Genomic DNA, 20,971 nt, shown 5'->3' with positions numbered 1-20,971 from the left:
TAGGCCTTCGACGTTTTACTCACTATTACTGGGCATCAAATATTCAAAAGATGCTATTTTGGATTCATCATCCAGAAACAAATTGGTGTTTAATTGAAGCACAAACGTGTTCTTCCTCTCTCCCAGCTTTAGTGTATTCCTCCTTACCTTTGAAGGTTTCTCGAGTCACATCTAACCCTGTAGTACTTTCTACTCTTAAAATCTTCAATCAGTTTCGGCGTCATTACAAATTTACATCAGCATCTATTTTGGGTCCTATTTATAAAAATAATTTATTCCCACCTTGTATGCTAGACTCATCATTCATACAGTGGGCGGCTTCCGGTCTGATATGCTTTAAAGACTTGTATGCTGAAGGTTTATTTAATAGCTTTGAGAATCTTTGTATATTGTATGACCTCCCACGCAACCATTTTTTTAGATATCTTTAGGTCCACAATTTTGTTAAAAACAAATTCCCATCTTTTCCTGTCCTTCCCCCTACATCCCCTTTAGATAATCTTACTCTTAATTTTAATAATAAAGGGTTGATTTCCATATTATACTCCCAGCTCATGTCTTTGAAAGAGTATAATCTGGATAAAATTAAATCCAGATGGGAAGATGAACTGGGTGTAAAACTATCAGAGTCTTTTTGGGCAAAGGCACTTAAAAATGTCCACTCATCTTCTTCCTCTGTTAGATTGGGGCTCATACAATTTAAAGTGCTACACAGGATTCATTTGAGCAAGGCACGCCTGGCTGAAATATAGCCTGTGATTAGGGCTGGGCGATATGGCAAAAATGTAATCTCGATAATTTTTTCCCCATATTGAACGATAACGATATATATTTCGATATAAGCTGTTGATGTTGCCAGCTTTAAAATAGTATCCAAACAATGACTAAAGCCACAAAAATGAAAGGGTTCATTAAATTACATTTAAAGTATAGTTTATTAACAAAAACAGATTACAGATTTGGCCTTAAAAATTAAAACAACTTACTAAAATAAATTAAAAAAATAAAAGTTGTGACAGAGTATGGTAAATGAGAGTAAATGTACAAAATGTAAACATAAAATTATTGTAAAAACATAATTTGTAACACAATTATTTATTTATTTATTTATTTATTATTATTAACACAATTGTTTATTTTCTCTATTATAGGTTGAGCTATTTAAATTAGAGGCAACCACTGCATTTTGAAACAATCTACAGTATAAATAACAAAAAATTACGACACGGTTCTTTCTTAATCGTATTAAGTGCAGACAATTCAGCCATAATCTAAGTAGGCTACTCTCTAAATATTCAAAGTGCAAATAGAGACGGATATTTCAAGCATGATACAGAGCTATAGACATACACAACCTATCATAGCCTACATACTAATAACAGCCTAGATATGTCATGTAGCCTAGTTTGCGTGCATTGGGGGGATTAAAATTGCTTTTGAACGCGCGTGCGTTTTTTGCTTTCGGTTTCAGTTTTAACAATCGCGCCAAACTCTCAGCTGAGCTAAGAGTCACTTTTCAGGTAGCCAAACCACTTATATAACGGAATTCGTGCTACCTTTTTTGTCGACAATTTCAACATCTTTGGGTAATAACTCGAAGTTAGTTTCACTTTCGTCGCTGCTTCCTCTCTCTTTTTTTTGTCGTCCTGGTGTTAAAGTTTGCTTCGCAAAGTGCAGTAAGAAATGAACTTTGTACTTTGACGTGCACACGCACGCTGTACGCTGATTGGCTGTTGTCACATATTTCTACTGTGTGATTGGCTTAGATTAATCCATATCGAGCAAAAAATGTCTAGAGCCTATCATCGTTATTAACATAAATTTTATCGCGATTCGATATGATATCGTTTATCGGCCCAGCCCTACCTGTGATAGATGTTTTTTTTCTCCAGCAAATTTGACACACATGTTTTGGTCTTGCCCTTCTTTGGATAACTACTAGGCATTGGTTTTTAAGATTATCAGTGAGGCCTTGGGGGAGACACTGAGGCCCTGTTCATTATTAGCCATCTTTGGAACTCCCAGTGACACCATGACCACAAATTTAACAGCCACTCAGAGAGGCATTATTGCATATACTTCTCTACTGGCCCGTAGAAGAATTTTGTTGAGCTGGAAATCCCCTACCCCTCCATCTGTGACAGTTTGGTTGGAAGATGTGATGTTCTTCTTAAAATTAGAAAATATCAAATTTACACTAAGGGGATCTGTGGACAGGTTTTACACTAATTGGGAGCCTATTTTGTCATATTTTAAACATTTAAAAGAACTACCCAGTTGTTGATTTTCTTTGTTTCTATGTACATCCTGCATCTCTCTTTAACTCCTTTGTGATGTTGTATTCGATGTTGTGGCTTAAGTGCAATTTTGTCCTGCAGAATGGTGAAATTATTTTCATTTTGTTAATTTTTTTTTATGTTAGTATCCATATTGTGATTAATATAATTGTAATAACATTTCCACTACTATGGACATGCATGGGTTTCAGATATAGTAATTGTGTAATTGTTGTGAAATGTATTTATTTATTTATTTATTATTATTTTTTATTTATTTTTTATTTAAAGCTGCCATGGGATGTTTGGAGTTGGAGGCAAAATGACAAAGAAGGAAAACAATGTTCATTGGTTCTTTTTATATATAAAAGACTTGGCTCTCAGATAGAGAGAACTCACATGCTCCATCTCAGACTGGTAGCTTTATCATGCAGACAAAATGAAAAGTACATCGGAAATATCCTGAAGACAATTTTGGAATGTTTCATTCAGAGATACAGTGATATAACATTGATCTTGAAACATACAGAGCTCATGTCAAGTCAAAGCCTTCTGGAAAATCTATTTGTTGTGGTCAGTTTTGATATTGTGGTCAGTCGCCACAAATAAATCAATGTATGTAAAACACCACTGAACAACGAGCCTAATTTATGTCTACTCATACCCTTAAAGGGCGTAAACAACTAGCCTATAAAAGAATATAACTTCAATGTTTGTGCTTTTGTTTTGGCTTATTTTTTTGTTTGTTTGTTTTATTGTCTGACTTGCTTTATATTTACAAAAAAAATTTCTCCTATTTTGTACTGTTTTTCTGTAGGTTTTACATTGTCTTGGTCTACAAAAAAAAAAAAAAAAAAAAAAAAACATTTTGTAAATGAAATGATCTTACTAGAAGAATTGCATGAAAAAGTATCATCTGTTCCATTTGTATAGTCTCAGTGAGCTTTTATGAGGTTTCACGTAAGGCAAATTTAATGCTTTCTGATATTTCAGTGTAGATGAGAAAATTTTTAAACAAAAAGGCTGTTTTCAGTTGTATGTGGATTCATTTAGGTGTAGCCGAAATGTTTACTTGTTTTATTTGCTTACCAAATAATTTAAATTAACATACAGTTAATATTTCAAGATTTGCTTTGTGCTAGAAATCAATGGTTTTAGTATTAGAAGCAGATACTAGGCTGATTCCTTATTGTTACAACATGCCTGATCTCATAATAACAAATGGCCAGTGCTAAAGCAGGATCTTCTCAGCTGCACTTGAAGACAGCGTTAGTATGTGATCTCCACTCTTCTGTCAAATGTCAAAACATTTCTACATTTGTGTGACATTATTCATAAATATCATTCATTTCTGTAATGACTTCAGCTTTGAGAATAAAAAACCAACCTGTTTGTTCCTCAGTATCTTCATGTTTGACTCTGAATGCTTCTTCAATCTTCATGTCTTCACTCTCCTCTTTAACAAACTCAATCTTTGTTTGTTCCTCGATATCTTCATATTTCAATGGTTCTTCAATCTTCATGTCTTCACTCTCCTCTTTAATAAACTCCATCTTTGTTTGTTCCTCGATATCTTCATATTTCAACGTTTCTTCAATCTTCATGTCATTACTCTCCTCTTTAATAAACCTCATCTTTCTAATAGTGTGTCACATGAATCTCCGTTGATTCAGGAGGGGTTTTCTGTGTGTTTGGATACTGTTGTCCTGTTCAAGATTAGAAAAATTAACAGAAAGTAAATTATTCTCAAAAATAAATGCAAACTAAATCTCTCTGTGCTCACTACAGCAGTCAGTGCACTGGTGAGACTCACTCAGAGTAATAGTTAATAGGAAATGTCCTGACTAAAATAGATATTGCACACATAAAGTTAATATTAAGCATTTATTTAGCTTTGGTGTTCAATTGTTTGTACATAACATTTAATAAACTACAACATTTGCAATTTGTGAAAGTTATCATTATACATGTTCGTGTCTGTTAGTAGTTTGTTGTCACTGAAAGAGTCGATTCAAACGCTTCGAATCACTGAATAATTTCACCACTGATTTGGTTCAGATGATTCGGATTCTCATTTCTCTCACTTTCTACTTGAACAATGAACTGATTCACAAATGAGAAGCAAAATGAGTCGCGCTTTTCTGTTATTATTTTGAGTATGCCTTTTTCTCGCAAAAATAACAAAGCATTACAATGTTATATTTAAGATTGACTTGTTTATTTTGCATAGATTGTAAAAACGTTTAAACTGACAACAGTTTGCATTGATTAAAACACTTAAAAACCACAAACCTTTCTTCAGTCGAATCACAACAAATGCAGGGCTGGGGCGCCGCTTTATGACGTCACATCACCAAAATAAAAGTCCCGTTTACAAACGATGTGTTTATGTGCATTTCCACAGTTATCAGCATGGTAAATCTAGAAACTATTATATTTTCGTTTGTTAAATTAATGTACATTTACGAACCTATACTTTGTGTTTTCTTATCTTGCCATTCAAACCTAAAACTAACACTAAAGTGTTTCTGCACAAAAGCTGAGGGAGGGAATGTAAATCACCCTTGACTAAATGCTAAAAACAGTGGAGCAGATTTTTTTTTCAGGTTTCTTTGATGAAAAGAAAGTTCACATAAACAGCATTTATCTGAAATAGAAACAGTTTGTAACATTATAAATGTCGGTATCATCACTTTTGATCAATTTAAATCACCCTTGCTAAATAATATCTTTCTATTAATCAAAGAATCCTGGAAAAATCAACTCAACTGTTTTAAATATTGATAATAATAACAATAAAATCTGTTTATCAGCATACTAGAATGATTTCTGAAGGATCATGTGAGACTGAAGACGAGTAATGATGCTGAAAAATCAGCTTTGATCACAGGAATGAATTACATTTTAAAATATATTAAAATAGCAGTTCATTTATATAATAAAAATATATCACAATTTTACTGCTTTTGCTGTAATTTGGATCAAATGAATGCAGGCTTAATGAGCAGAAGAGAATTATTTAAAAGCATTAAAAATCTTAGTGTTCAAAAACTTATGACTGGTAGTGTACTTACTTATTTTTGCTTTTCAGTATGTGTATATTTGCCATGATACAAAGTCTCCAGAGGACTGTGGTGATGGCCTTTTTTTCTGCTGTATCCTAGAGGTCAACATTTGTACTTTGTACTTTTAAAAAGAAAATGTTAGAATATTATCAGAACAAATTCAGTTATTGTGATTTTTATGGAGTTCTTGAATTACAGTGCTGTACCACAATTAGATTGTTTTTACGGGTAAAAAATGTTTAAATGAAAATAAACTCTATAGTACTGATGCTCTAATTGAAGATACAGTAACAACACTGTAGATGAAATTACAGTAAAGACCTTTTATTACTGTAAATGCAACCACAGTTATAATACTGTAAACATATTTACATCCAGCTGCCAGTAAGTTACTGTAAAATTTACAGCAAACTTTTTACAGTGTGGCTTCTTCTTTCCCAGGGTTGGGTATACATCATCCAAAAAAGCCTGCTGGTTTCAACACATTGTATTCAGATAGGCTGAGAGGAACACAAGCCCCTCATGTAAGCCCATTACAGCAAAAAAATCAGAGCCTGTCCACGTCCTAAAAATGATAGCACTGGCAGTTCTAGCCATCAGAGCCATATAGATAATCATATCTTTCTGCTATTTTACAAAACAAAAATAATTCCAAAACAGCCACAGGAAAGCTGCTGTGTTTCAAACTTTGGGTGTTTCAAACACAGGCTGCACAGTAGAGATGCGCGGATGGGCTCAATCGTCACCCGAATCCGCAGCTTCAAATAAATTATCCGCCCGCCACCCACCCGCACCTATATTTTTCTCTGATTTACCTGTAGATAACCGCACCCGACCCGCACCCGATCGTCATATTACACTTATTGTAATTCTTAGTTTTGCATGATGAAATGATAAAATGATGGTTCATGTTAACAGCAGATTGATTCAGCTGATCTGCAAATCGCTGCACACTTATACGTTTATCACTCATGATTTTAAGCCAAATCCATGCAGAAAAGAATAACATTAACTGACATCTGGATGCGACTCTCCGCAATCTCTGACGAAATCGGTCGGGTTTTCTCTCTATTAGAGCCGCTCTGAACTTAGTATTTGAACGCATGCTTGGACTGAAGTTTACAGGGGTTCACCAGTTTAAGAAAGGTCTGACCGTAAAAATCTGCTTCTTTTCATTTTTAAGGTATTGTTTTCATTATAATCTACTGATTCAAATAAGTAATCAATAATAATTATAGCCTACCACTGCGCGCCTAGCCTGACATGCTTTCACGTAGGGCTGGGCGATAAATCGAAAGCGATTATGAGGCGCGTTTAGTGAATGAAGCCGGTACTTTGATTAGTAGTAAATCTCCATCACGTGCGTTCAGCTGCGTTCAGCTGGAGTGTTCAGAGACGTAAATCACTGACAAGCTACGCCTTATCACGCTCAAAATCGAATCGAATCGAATGCGATTTTTAGCGCGATTTGGCGTAGCTTGTCAGTGATTTACGCCTCTGAACACTCCAACTGAACGCAGCTGAACGCACGTGATGGAGATTTACTACTAATCAAAGTACCGGCTTCATTCACTAAACGCGCCTTACAATCGCTTTCGATTTATCGCCCAGCCCTACTTTCACGTAAGAATGAACAGGCAGCATGGACGCATCAGGAAAAATCGTCAAATATATTTCAAAAGAAGCCGGCGCCACGGTCCTGACCACATCACTGTCTTTACTGGGTGTTTTTAGGGAATATTTCAATTTATTAACATGCGACTGAATTAGCTATTCATGTGTTGGACTGTCATGATTTTGGCTAATGCAGGACACTTCTGAATGATGCGCATCAGAGACGTGGGTAAACGCAAAGCGACCAATGCACTACACCCCTGCAAATAATCAGAATGCATTTTTTTATTACCCGATAGTGATGGGCCGTTCTTGAACGATTCGTTCATTTTGAACGAATCTTTAATGTGACTCGGGAAGAACGAGTCGTCTCAGGAGTGATTCGTTCAGTCGCGCATGCGCAATTGCGCAACTATGAACGAACGACTCAAACCCGAAAGACTCGAGAGATGAACTAATCCATTCTGTTTCCGGCTCAGGCAGCATAGGTTAAGCGTATGGGGCTGTCACGTGATGAACGAACGACTCAAACCCGAAAGACTCGAGAGATGAACGAATCCATTCTCTTTCCGGCTCAGACAGCATAGGTTAAGCGTATGGGGCTGTCACATGATGAACGAATGACTCAAACCCGAAAGACTCGAGATGAACGAATCCATTCTCTTTCCGGCTCAGACAGCATAGGTTAAGCGTATGGGGCTGTCACGTGATGAACGAATGACTCAAACCCGAAAGACTCGAGATGAACGAATCCATTCTGTTTCCGGCTCCAGCAGCATAGGTTAAGCGTATGGGGCTGTCACGTGATGAATGAACGACTCAAACCCGGACAGATAGAGGTGAGGGAGTTAATCATAGACTGAAGACCCAGGTAAAAAATTAATTATCTCTTATGTTTCTAATAGCATTATAGTTTTGTCTTGTTTGTAGTGTGATCAACGTTTGTATAAGCAGTACATGTGTTATGGAAGTAACACGTAGCTTTTTTATTATATTTTGGTAAAATGAACGGAATGAACGAAATGACTCGAAAAAAGATTCGTTCATTTTGCTGAACGAGACTCAAAGATCCGAGTCTGTAAAACTTCCCATCACTATTACCCGACCCACCCGACCCGCGGATTATCCGCAGCGCCCGCGGATATAACCGCCATCCGCGCATCACTACTGCACAGTGCTATTGGTAAATTTCAAGACTGTAGCCTACATTTATGATGCTTATTATAAAGAAAAAAAATACAGCTCACATCAGTCATGTAAGATAAATATATATTTTTTAATCTGAGCATTCTAGTCTATAAATCAGAATCACATTTATTGTCCAGTACTGTGGGTATACACTTACAGCAATTTGTTGTATTGGTGAATGGAAAAGGGTAAAAGGAGAACAAAAATATTAAAAAAGAACACAAGACAAGTACTGAGTTAAACCCATTCCAAACCCGTAAGACCTTCATTCATCTTCAGACACAAATGTCCTGTTTGAAGCCTGTCACCCATCTGTTAAATACAGAGGTTCTGAATCCAAAAGAGGGTGATACCGAACTGACCCAGGAGATCTAGACTAAGGTTCGAGTATTTGACTGACAAGTAGCCTATACTGATCCTGAAACAGATGAGCTACTCACTATGGCTACCTTTCTGAACCCAAGATTCAAAACCATGTACATGTCCACTGAGAAGCTGGAGGACATTAAGGTGAGAGCTGCCTCAGAGACAGAAGTCCTCCTGGTGGAAAACACTGCCCTGTAGAATCGTCTCTTGTAGAGGATCAACCTGAAAGAGAGAGAGAAGCAGTCACTACTTCACTACCATCAGCCAAGAAGCTCAAGAAGAGCCTTGGTAGCTCCTTCAAGAAGACCAGCAGTGTATTAAATTTTTTTTTTTAAAGTGCCCCTATTATGCCATTTTAAAGGTAGTTAATATTGTTGTAATAGTCTCTTAAAACAGGTTTACATGTATGCAAGTTCAAAAAACACTTTAGTTTTCTCCAAAATTAGATTTATTTTTACCCCGTTTCTAAATGATTCGTAAACGACTCGTTTGAAGCAGTTCGAAGAATCAGTCTCTCTAAACCCCTCCTTTCAGTGAGCCCTCACTGCTGTGATTGGTCAGATGGTGCAGTCCTTTTGGATTGGTCTACCGCTACAGCGCAAAACGAAACACCCATTGGCATAACTGAATGACAGCTGCGGAGACCTGTTAATGCATAGAAAATATAGCCTCGATTTTACCCTATCAATTCGAGCCGGAGTCTGACGATGAAACTGTTGAAGTGTCACATCGACAAGAAACTGTTTTGCAAGCACGACTGGAGCAGGACGTTTCTCAGTGGGTGTCATATGTTAATTGTGGAAAGTGCTTTTGTTGTTGCTTTTGTAAGCGAACCGGACACATCTCTACGTTGTGAACTTCTACACTGTACAATCCATAACACAGCGTTAAGCCATCGTTTATCATTATCATTACTTAAACTAATAAGGCAGACAGACAGTCAAGCTGCATCAATCACAAGACTTTTTAGACTACATTGCACTCACAGCTGAACAACAGAACTACAGAAACGCAAGTTAGCCGGTTACCAAGACATGTGCGGGGTTGTTACACACCATAACGTACACAAAGACGTATTTTGAACGATCGCTAGAAAATACAATTATTAATCATACTTACAGGTAGAAGTTCAGAGGAGCAAGCCGGTCCAAATAAACTGGGCACTGATCCATTTTTTAAAACCAAGCGTTTGGTGAATCTCGCGTTGTAACGTTACTCCCCAAGATTGGAAAAGCAGTCATCAGTAAAATGATGCGAACACAACACAAGATTGGCATTGGACTGCTGAGGTGTTGAAAAAATTAATGTTAACCACTCATTCTTGGTAGTTTCATCTTTCGGAAGGGCATATAAAACAAATTCACTCTCACAGCGCAGGGCGTCTTCTTGACATGATGTAATCCACGTGAAAATGGTAGGCCTACTGTTTGTGGGCGGGCAAGTTGTTCGCGAAATTGAACGTGGGCGGACATTACGCAAATGTGTAGCTCGTGACGTGTGGCCGTTACAGAAAAAAGATTCGAATTGCTGACGACTCGTTTAGGCGAATGTGAGCCGACTCTTTTTTTTGATAGACAAAAACTTTATTTATAGTGCACTGTCGGCGTCACAACTTTGCAGATAGTTTATGTTCACATACAGCTACATGACACACTACATGAAATATCATATTTGAAAAGGCATAATAGGGGCACTTTAATAAAAGTATTTATGCATCCCACCCTGCCACAAGTTTGCTCTCTGAGAGGACAACTCTTGGGGCAATGTCATCACATTTAGCAGGACAGGACTGAAGCCAGAAATGGTCAACAGGTTGATGGTTGAGGCTGGAAAAGTTTACTTTGTAAAGCTTACAGTGCATCATATACAGTGTAACATATTTAAGTTTGTATTAATGAACTTATTTTTCTGTGTAATCTGCTTTATCTCCTAAGTACTATACAGTATTTTATTTAATTTTACATAATATAACACTTTAGGCCTACCTCATATTGCAGGTTTGAAACTGTTAAACTGTTTCACTTCAATAACAATAAAGTTTTGAGTTATAAAACTTAAATAATGTTTTACAGTAGGATAACCACTTATATGTCAAAAGATCAAAGGAATTTAGATTTTTCTTAATAAACAACTGCCCTAAATCACATGCTTTATTCCTACAGTATTTGTATTAGATGGAGAAAACAATGAACGATTGGCAATGTCATTATTATCAATATTATTACATATACTTTTTTTTTTACTAATTAAGTACTTGATTTTCTTTGTAATTTTTTAAATGTTTTTTTAAGTAAAAAAAGTACTGCAATTTTATGCAGGCTACTTAATTTTGGTGTATATTAGCACATTTTTTTATAATCCTACTGCTCAAAATACCTGGGAATTTCCCAAAATAACCATTAAATGTTTTTGTTGTTAATATGGATTACGTTGATGAAATTGATGTAGTAATGTTCACTGTGAAGCTTACACTGCGATGTAAGAGAAAACTGATTTGACCACCTAATTTTCACCAGTAAGAAAAAAGTGTTTTAAAGCTTGTTGTATTGCAGAAGGAGAGAATGGCATGAGAATAAGGCCTTCATTTAGAAAGAACATTTTAAGGAAAATATAATTTTAAGTCTTTTTCTTCTAAAATCTAGTCTGTGGTCTGGTGTAAAAACTCCCCCCGGCCAAATTCCCAACTGTTGTTATCAGCTATCAGTATTTACTTATTATTTTCAGAATATATTATGAATAAACATTCAGTCTACTCGGCTAGTTGATCTAAACAATATACACATTTATACCGTTGATAAACAACATAAAAACAGACGTCACATAAGGCATTTTAATGAAACTGCTAATGTTACAGCAGCGGGGAATATGAACGTGCATGAGTTATTTTATTTAATCTGTCATTATAATGTTTCGTTTTTTGACCTAAAACACACTGGTGCTGATGACCTGCATTCAAGCTTTCAGTAGGCTTAACTAGATAACCATTTAAAGCAGATTAGTTCCCAAACAACTGACAGTTTTGACCTCAATATGATTTTCAGTTACAAATATTGATCCTAAAATTCGACAGTAGTAACTTACTTTTCGCAGTATCGGTCGCGCGCGCGCGCGCTCACATGATCTCTCGGTTCTCACGAGTGAATTCAGTTGAGACTCGCTCTAAACGGCTCATTTGAATCAGTGAGTTATCGACTCGAGAACAGCTGCGATCGGATCAGTCCAATTCGTGAATGAATCGTTTGGTGGGATTTGGGAACCGATTTAACAGGTTCATTGAAAGGAATCATTTTGTTCATAATTCAGACACCGCTTCTGCGTCTCGGAGCACGCGCTTTATGAGGAGTAACGGTATGTTTTATGAAATGTAGTGAACTAAAAGTAAAAGTTATTCAAAATAAAAACAGTAAAGTACAGATACTTGAAAAATGTACTTAAGTTACTGTCCACCACTGGTAGTGACGTGGCCGTTTTATATATTTAATTTATTTTATTTAAGTCACTCTCACTGTGATATTCGTGTGAATAGGGGATAGATGTCGGGTTATAGGCTATTTCATACATTAACGACTCCACAGTTTTAGAGTCACATCAGTTATTAGGTGCGTTCGACTTCATGCAGCGCTGCGCAGACCGATCGGCGGCTGACTTGAAGTAGTGCATGCCGGTTAGAAATTTTGTCCGACTTGAACCGGCGCCGACGCCACGTGACGTTCACGTGTGGCATCAAAGTAACGCGAGAGCGTTTCGAGAACAGCCGGCTTGCTCAGCCAGCGCAACATTTCAGAAGGGACTGCGCCAGGCTGTGATGACGTCACAACTTCTCATGATTGGCCACATTCACCACATGACGATGATCACGTGTGTTTCGTGCATAACAAATCAATTTGCATGCCATTTCGTAAATAGTTTACGATCTTTTGACTGCAGTACATTTTATTCCCTTAAATTCTTTATATTGGATTTATGCATAAGTTTATTATTGTACTTTTTTCATACAGACCACTTATAGTATTCAGCTGCATATTTAAGTAATATTTTTTTATGGAATAACTAAAATGTCACAGACATTTAATGTAATGTGGTCAACACTGATTGATGCTGAAATCTGTAGTTGCTGCTTCACTTGCATGTGCTGCATTTCTTCCAACAAAAAAGGTATTTCTATAGCTTCCAATTCATCTGCAATAAAGTAGACAAACGCCACGTGATCTGCCATGTTTGAGAGAGCAACGAGATCTCCAACTTGTCCAACTTGACGGCTCCGTTTTCAGCTCCTCCCCGACTGCTTTCGGCTAATCACGCCGATCGGTCTGCGCAGCGCAGCATGAGCTCGAACACACCTATTAAATGCGGTACCAGTCTCGAGCAATCATTTGGCCATTCACGTATCGCGAGACTTGCCTTTTAAAAGTAAACAGTTCTGTTCTGTTTACAAACATCACCTGGAGACCGCAGAAATTCTGTTGACGAACGCAAATCTTGAATACGCTTTTGAAAATCCTGTGAAAGTTGTTTATGTTATGTTTATGTTGTTATGTGAAAGTTGAATGTTTAGTCAAAAGACGAATTTCAGGAGTGAAATCATCTGCTGGCAATCTTCATTTCTGAAAGCACAGTTGTGAAGAAGAGTCTGATCGTAGTCTCCGGACCGTACAGAGTCTACACAGCGAGCTGAACTGCACACAGAGAAACACCCTGTGCCAATTTGATAAATCTGCACCCGATATCATGTCTTTAAGACTATCGTCCATCTCTGAGGAGTGTGCAGAGAGCCATTTGAGCCTCCAAAGTGTCACGGAGGCTTCTGTGGAGAAGAGCTCGAAAGGTGAGATTGAAATTATGTTTGAAACTTCAACTGTGATTGACACAGACCTCAAAAATTCAGGAAAACAAGATAAAATAGATAGTTTAGAGTGGGGCTAGGAGTTATATCTGTTGTGTTCCTGGTATATTTGCTTTAGCATTAGAGAACGTAGCATTCGATGTCTGCTGGTAGTGGTCAACTCATGCTTTGGTCAATTTTAAAATGTAGTAAATATTATACATTGACTAATGTAGGCCTATCTGTTTGGAAAATGTCAATATTATGCTAATTACCTTGTATTTTAATAGTACTATATATACAGTTAGGTGCCAAAGCAAATAAAATGTTCAAGTTTTACTTCATGATAATAACCTTGGGTCATATTTGTCGCTCATAGTATTTTCTAATTGTTTTTCCTACTTTAAGAACAACATACAAGCTGGAGGAAGAAGAAAACCATGCCCTCCTTCTTCAGGAAAATATGTTCGGCTGCGAAGCTCCCCTTCTGCTGCTCCCAGGACACAGTGGAGTCTCAACCAGAGCTGGACATCTCTACACCAGATGTCAATTTGTCCATCTCTAAAGAGAGTGTGGAGAGCCTGGAACTGTTGAGCCTCAGCAGCCAGGATATGCTGTGCTTTAGCGTAGGCACGAGCATCATTAAGAGAGGAACTGTGGACATCCTGGACGTGTGGAACGATGACCATCTCTCCAGTTCTGATAGCTACCAAGAGGAGAGTAGCTTTGTACTTCCAGGTGAACTTCCTGTTGAGTCAGTGGATGCTTCAGCTTGCCTGAGACTAAAGGCACTGTCCAACGTAGATGACTCTACACCCAACGTCATCTCTAAGGACAGTATGGAGAGGCTGCGATTGGAGGCTTCAGGTGAGAAAAAAAAATGCATTACAAACAGTGACATTCATGTAGGTATAACAGTAAACTGTCAACTAATTATTTAATCCAATGTCAGAGAATATCTCTAATAGTTGTGTTTTCAAATTGGTTGATTTTAGTTCCACAAAAGGCCACAGAAGAGCCTAAGAAAGGGAAAGGAGTCCGCTCTTTCTTCAGGAGAGTGTGGAAGGCTGTCAAGCGTCCTTTCCGCTCCAAGAATAAAGTGGAGCCTATTGTGCCTCCTCAGCCAGAGCTGGATGATCCTGAGCCGTCACCTGCCCCAGAGTCCTTAGACTTCATCCCAACTAATGGTAAGTCTGTGATCATTATAACAAGATCAATTTGTTTATATAAATATACTTAAAATTAAGTTGGTTTACAGCTAGCTTGAAACTACTGTCTCATGAACATGTCTTATTTTGTTCATATTAATATGGTTTATTGTCACAAGGCACCAGTTATATAAATTAAAACATATTTTAGGAATTAACTAAAATGCAGTTTGTCAAATGTAAAGTGTTTATGCAAATGACTTTGCATAAACTTGAAGTTATTACAAATCTTGAAGATGAAAACAGAAGAATTTGTTATACTGCTTTAAGCATTTTATGCCACTTCAAAGGGTCTAGCATGCTTATGTTCTCATGTTTTTGTGTTTCTTTCAGAATCCATTCGCTCTCGCTATAGAGTGAAAAAGATTATTGGACGAGGAGGCTATGGCAAGGTCTATGAGGGCATCCGAATTTCTGATGGCAAGAAGGTAGACAAACATTTTGCTCTTACTGTACATTAAAATCTGTATCCACTGTGTTTTTAAAGCACCTACATATAGTTTAATACTTAAATACTCAATTCTTCGTGGTCAAGGTAAGGTCAGGTGTTCAATATGCTCATCTGTGTTTTTGCAGGTTGCCATCAAACGTATTCGCAAGACTCCACAGGATCAGTATCTTCAAATTGTAAGTTGGCAAAACATAATATATGTTTAGTTGTTTAAGAGCTGATTATTGTAGATTAAGGAGGAAAAACTTTTGACTCTTAACATTTAAAATGATACATGTTTTACCAAACTAACCTTTTGTCTGGGCTCTTGGAGTCTTGCTGTATGAGATGATGAACAGGTGTCCTCCATTTCGTGACAGAAACCAAGTCATGGAAGCCGACGTCAGATTTGTCAACCCAGATTTATCTGAAGGTGAGAGAATAGCATTGATGCACACATACAGCCTTTGCACAGAATGAACAAACACTGGTGGAGAGCATAGTACAACACAAAGCTGTTTTCATACATGCCAACATTAGTGTCACATGATCATGACTAAGCGGCTCTCTCCTGAAAACAGAATGCCGTGATCTGATTCTTCAGTGTCTAACCCGTGATCTAACTGAACGGCCGGTCATCGAAGAGATCTTGCAGCATGACTGGTTTGAAACAGTGGATCTAAAATGAAGAGAGTCAGAGGTGAGACATTTGTCATCTTCAATATATAATATACATTTCAAATATGATTAGTGAAGTGAGTTAATTTGAGCAATCTTGTTGTACTATAATAAATGATGACAGGAAAAAGACTTGAGTAAAAGACAGTCAGTGTGAAGAATGCTCTGCCTTTTTCTTTGCCAGGGTTGGACATACAGCATCCAGTGAAAAAGCACATTGGAAACTTGACCCAAAATTTTCTTGTCAGTCTCCACTGTCCTGACTGTCCTTTGCCTAAAAAGGCAAAAAAAAGTATATCTAATAGATATATATATATAAATACAAATAAACTGAATATATTATTAAAATTATAATTTAATAAAAATTATATTAATTTTAAAAGCTTAGTTTTAGTTTAGTTTTAAAAACTTATTTTTAAAATGTTTTATTGGGAAGCATTAAAATATATATAAATAAATGTATACAAAATTATAAAAAAGCTATGTAATAAAAATATAGAAAGCAGTAAAAAATAAAATAAAAAATCTAAAAAATATTACATATTATATCTAAAAAAAATGTAAAAAAAAATAAATAAACAAAAAAGATAATAAACTGAGTATATAATAAAAAATGTTAAAAAAACAAAAAATATTAGTTTTCAAAGCATGGTTTTAGTTTTAAAATAAATGGTTTATTAGGAAGCTATAAAAATGTCGATATTTAAAGATTTTAAACAAATTATATAAAACAAAAAAGTAAAAAATATAAAAATGTATGAAAAATTATACCAAAAATTATACCAAAAAATAATAAAAATAATATGATAAAAATATATAAAAAAATAAACTGTATATATAATAAAAATTTGAATTTCAATAAAAAAAAAATAAGCATGGTTTTAGTTTGAAAAGAAATGTTTTATTAGGAAGCTATACAAATATTTTTAATAAAAATACAAAACAATAATACAAATAAACTGAGTATATAATAAAAATTAGAATTTAATAAACATGTATTAGTATTGTATTAGTATTGTATAAAAGCATGGTTGTAGCTTAGTTTTAAAATAAACGTTTTATTAGGAAGCAATAAAAAAGAAAGAATGTATAGAAAAATGATATACCAAAAATAATATCTAATAAAAATATAAAAAAATAATACAAATAAACTGAGTATAAAATAAAATTTGAATTAAAAAAATAGTTTTAAAAAGATCCTTGTAGCTTAGTTTTAAAATAAATGCTTTATTAGGGAGCAATAAAAAATATAATGTATGCAAAATTATATAAAAAAAATATAAAAAATAATACAATTAAACTGAGTATGAAATAAAAATGATAATTTAATAAAAAAGTATATTAGTTTTAAAAGCTTACTTTTAGTTTAGTTTTAAAAGCTTATTTTTAAATACTTGGATTTAAAAGCATGTTTGTAGCTTAGTTTTAAAATAAACGTTTTATTAGGAAGCAATAAAAAAGAAAGAATGTATAGAAAAAATTGTAACACTTTACAATAAGGTTCATTAGTTAAACATTAGTTAATGTATTAACTAACATGAACTAACCATGAGCAATACATTAGTTACTGTATTTACTAATCTTCATTAACGTTAGTTAGCGGAAATACAGTTGTTCATTGTTTGTTCATGTTAGTTCACACTGCATTAACTAACGTTAACAAGATTTTAATAATGTATTAGTAAATGTTGAAATTAACATTAACACAGATTAATAAATGCTGTAAAAGTGCAGTTCGTTATTAGTTCATGTTAACTAATGTGGTTAACAGTGTTGGGTGTAACGCGTTACAAAGTAACGCGTTACTGTAATAATATTACTTTTTTCAGTAACTAGTAGTGTAAGGCATTACTCGTCTGAAAATTGTAATATTATTACAGTTTTCCCGAGCTAGTTACTTGCGTTACATTTGCCAGTAGCACCTTCATCACACACAAGGCACACGACAACACAGAGAACAGAAGGGAAGGGGAGGGGGGCGTGAATGGAACAGTGATTGGTCTGGGTTTGGCACGAGGTATCATTAAATTACCATCACCGATTGGTCGACACCCGGCAGCCAGCAGCAGAGCGGCACTTGCAAATAGAGACCTGCAAACCCGCGGGACCCAACGCAACAGAGTGCGGCGCGGGACAAAACTTGATGGGCAAGTGCGTGTGCGTGTGCGTGTGCTGGTGCGGGCGGGTAGAGACTTGTGTGTGTGTGCGCGGGATGCGGGAAAATAAAATGATTCGCGGGACTCCCGCAATATAGAAATATCTAAACATAAAATATCTAAAAAAAAAAAAAAAAATGTTATTCATCTATTGTACAAAAGCAGCAAGAACAACATATATGATTAGTAAGAGCAAGAATAGGCAGTTTCGATTTAAAACTTGTTTGCAGCATGAGCAATGTAGCCATCTGCTGATTTTTGGAACGCATCATCGCCAATCAATGGTGTTTAAGATAGAATTCACTCACTGCTCAAAAGTTTTGAACAGTGCTGAATATTGCGTGCTTACGAATCACAACACACGTAGACCTTTATGAAAGATTAATTGTGCATAATATCCATTGTGTTATAAGAGCTTTATGAGATCGCGTATGCACTGGATGCACGCAGTAGGTCATGCTTTTTTATTTAGAATAACAGTTTTTTGTGTAAGAAAAAAAAAATGTAACTAGTAATATAACTAGTTACTTTCTCCAGGGAGTAATAAAGTAAAGTAAGGCATTACTATTTTTGAGAGTAATATGTAATATGTAATATATTACTTTTTTGAGTAACTAACCCCAACACTGGTGGTTAACTAATGTTAACTAATGAACCTTATTGTAAAGTGTTACCGAAAAAATATATACGAAAAACGATGTCTAATAAAAAATATAAAAAATAATATATATAATATATAATAATAATTATATAATTATACATATAAATATAATAAAATTTGAATAAAAAATATTAGTTTTAAAAGCGTGGTTGTAGCTTAGTTTTAAAATAAATGTTTTTATTAGGAAGCAATAAACATTAAAACGATTTATAAAAATGTATACAAAAATATAAAAATAATGATATCTTTGTATATAATTAAAATTAAAATTTAATAAGTTAATTCCTTTAAAAGTTTAGTTTCAAAAGCATAGTTTTAGATGAACAGTTTTAAAAACGGTTTTATTAGGAAGCAATAAAAATACAAATATAAAAACAAATACAAAATAAACAGAGTATATAATAAAATTATTTATTAAAAATTATTAGTTTTAAAAGCTTAGTTTAGACACTTAAATGCTTTTGTGTTAAATACTATGTAATAATGATGAAAAAAATTATATCTAATAAAAAATACAAATATGTTTCTGTGATATGACCCATATATATATATATATATATATGTATGTATGTGTGTGTGTGTGTGTGTGTGTGTGTTTACTTTATTTGAAGTAACATAATTTTTATGGTGTTGGTTATAGTTTTAGTGTTACTTAACTATAATAAGCCTGTTGCTGACAAATGAAATTCATGAAATGTATAAATAAAATTTAGGGGGAATATAAATGTTCAATGATTTTTTGAGGAAGTTACTGCAGTACTTGGTATCCCAATAGGTTTAAAAGTTAGTTTTAGACGCTTAGTTTTTAAACGCTTAGTTTTATTAAGAAGCAATAAAAAATATCAAAAATGTATAAAAAAATGTGTGTGTATATATATACACATATATATATTAATGATGTCTGATAAAAATATATAAATACAAATAAACTGAGTAAATAATAAAAAATGTAATTTAATAAAAAATATATTTGTTTTAAAAGCTTAGTTTTAGTTCAGTTTTAAAAACTTAGTTTAAGCTTAGTTTTAAAAGCATTGTTGTAGCTTAGTTTTAAAATGTTTTATTAGAAAGCATTAAAAAAACTAAAAATTATAAAAATAAATAAAAATTGATATCTAATAAAAAATAATACAAATAAACTGAGTATATAATAAAAATTTTAAGTTTTATTAGTTTTAAAAGCATGGTTGTAGCTTAGTTTTAAAATAAATGCTTTATTAGGAAGCAATACAAAATATAAAGTAAATAGTTTAATTGTATTATGTTTTTATCTTTTTATTAGATACTAAGTATATAATAAAAATTGTAATTTATACAAATTATATTAGTTTGTAAAGCTTAGTTTTAGTTTAGTTATTTTAGATTCTTAGTTTTAAAATTAATGTTTTATTATGTGACTTTATCATGTGACTCTCTGCAGTGTATCTTCAAATAACTGACTGCATACACTCATGCACACTCTTTCATGCCACCATTTTATCTTCATTTTCACAAAGTTAGTTTTAAAAGCAGTAGTCTTAAAATAAATGTTTTATGTATATATAAAATGATAACTTTAAAAATATAAAACTAATACAAATAAAGTATATAATAAAAATTCGAATTTAATAAAAAAAGATCAGTTTTAAAAGCATGGTTGTAGCTTAGTTTTAAAATAAATGTTTTATTAGGAAGCAATAAAAATATAAAACAATTCGTCCATCTCTGTGGAGAGTGTAGACAGCCAGTTGAGCCTGTGGAGAAGAGCTCAACAGGTAAAATGCAAATTATGTAGTTATTAAAATGATTAGTTTTAGATAATGATGATAACTCTTGGTCATAGTTGTCGCTAATAGTATTTTCTATTTGTTTTCTTAGTTTCAGAAAAACATACAAGCTGGAAAAAGAGCATGTCTTCTTTCTTCAAGAAAGTATAAGGCTGTGAAGCTTCCCTGTGTGTGGACTGTCAACCACAGCTGGACCCACAGTTAGACAACTCTACACCAGATGTCAATCTGTTCATCCCTAAGGTCAGTGTGGAGAGTCTGGAATTGTTGTGTCTCAGCAGCTAGGATGTGCAATTCCTTAGGGAAGGGTGGAGAGATTACATTTTATCCAATTCCGATAGCTACCAAGAGCAGTTTAGCTTTACACTTTCAGGTGAAGGGGTGACTGAATGATGCTGGGAAATTGTCAAGGAACAGAGGTAAGGCTGCTGTGTACACATGCACACCTGTTAATTAGGTTGATTGCTCCTCTTGTGTTTATTCAGGTTAATTGTCGAAACGTGCTTCTCCCGAACTTTGTTAATAAAACATTGTTTAACTGTAAAATCAACAATCTCAAATTTGTTGATGTTAGTTTCAAAGCGTAGGAAGAGGAAAGTAGACCTTTCTTCAGTAGAGTGTGGAAGACTTAACTTTTTTGCCATTTATTATATGTAAGAGCGAACCCGTGAATTATTTTTTGCAAATTCATTTGTAATTTGGTGCACTATGATTTGAAAGGAGATTCAATGAAAAAAGGAG

Source organism: Garra rufa, chromosome 4 (genome assembly GCF_049309525.1).
Source record: "Garra rufa chromosome 4, GarRuf1.0, whole genome shotgun sequence".
Taxonomy (NCBI): domain Eukaryota; kingdom Metazoa; phylum Chordata; class Actinopteri; order Cypriniformes; family Cyprinidae; genus Garra; species Garra rufa.
This window is presented reverse-complemented; position numbering follows the sequence as displayed.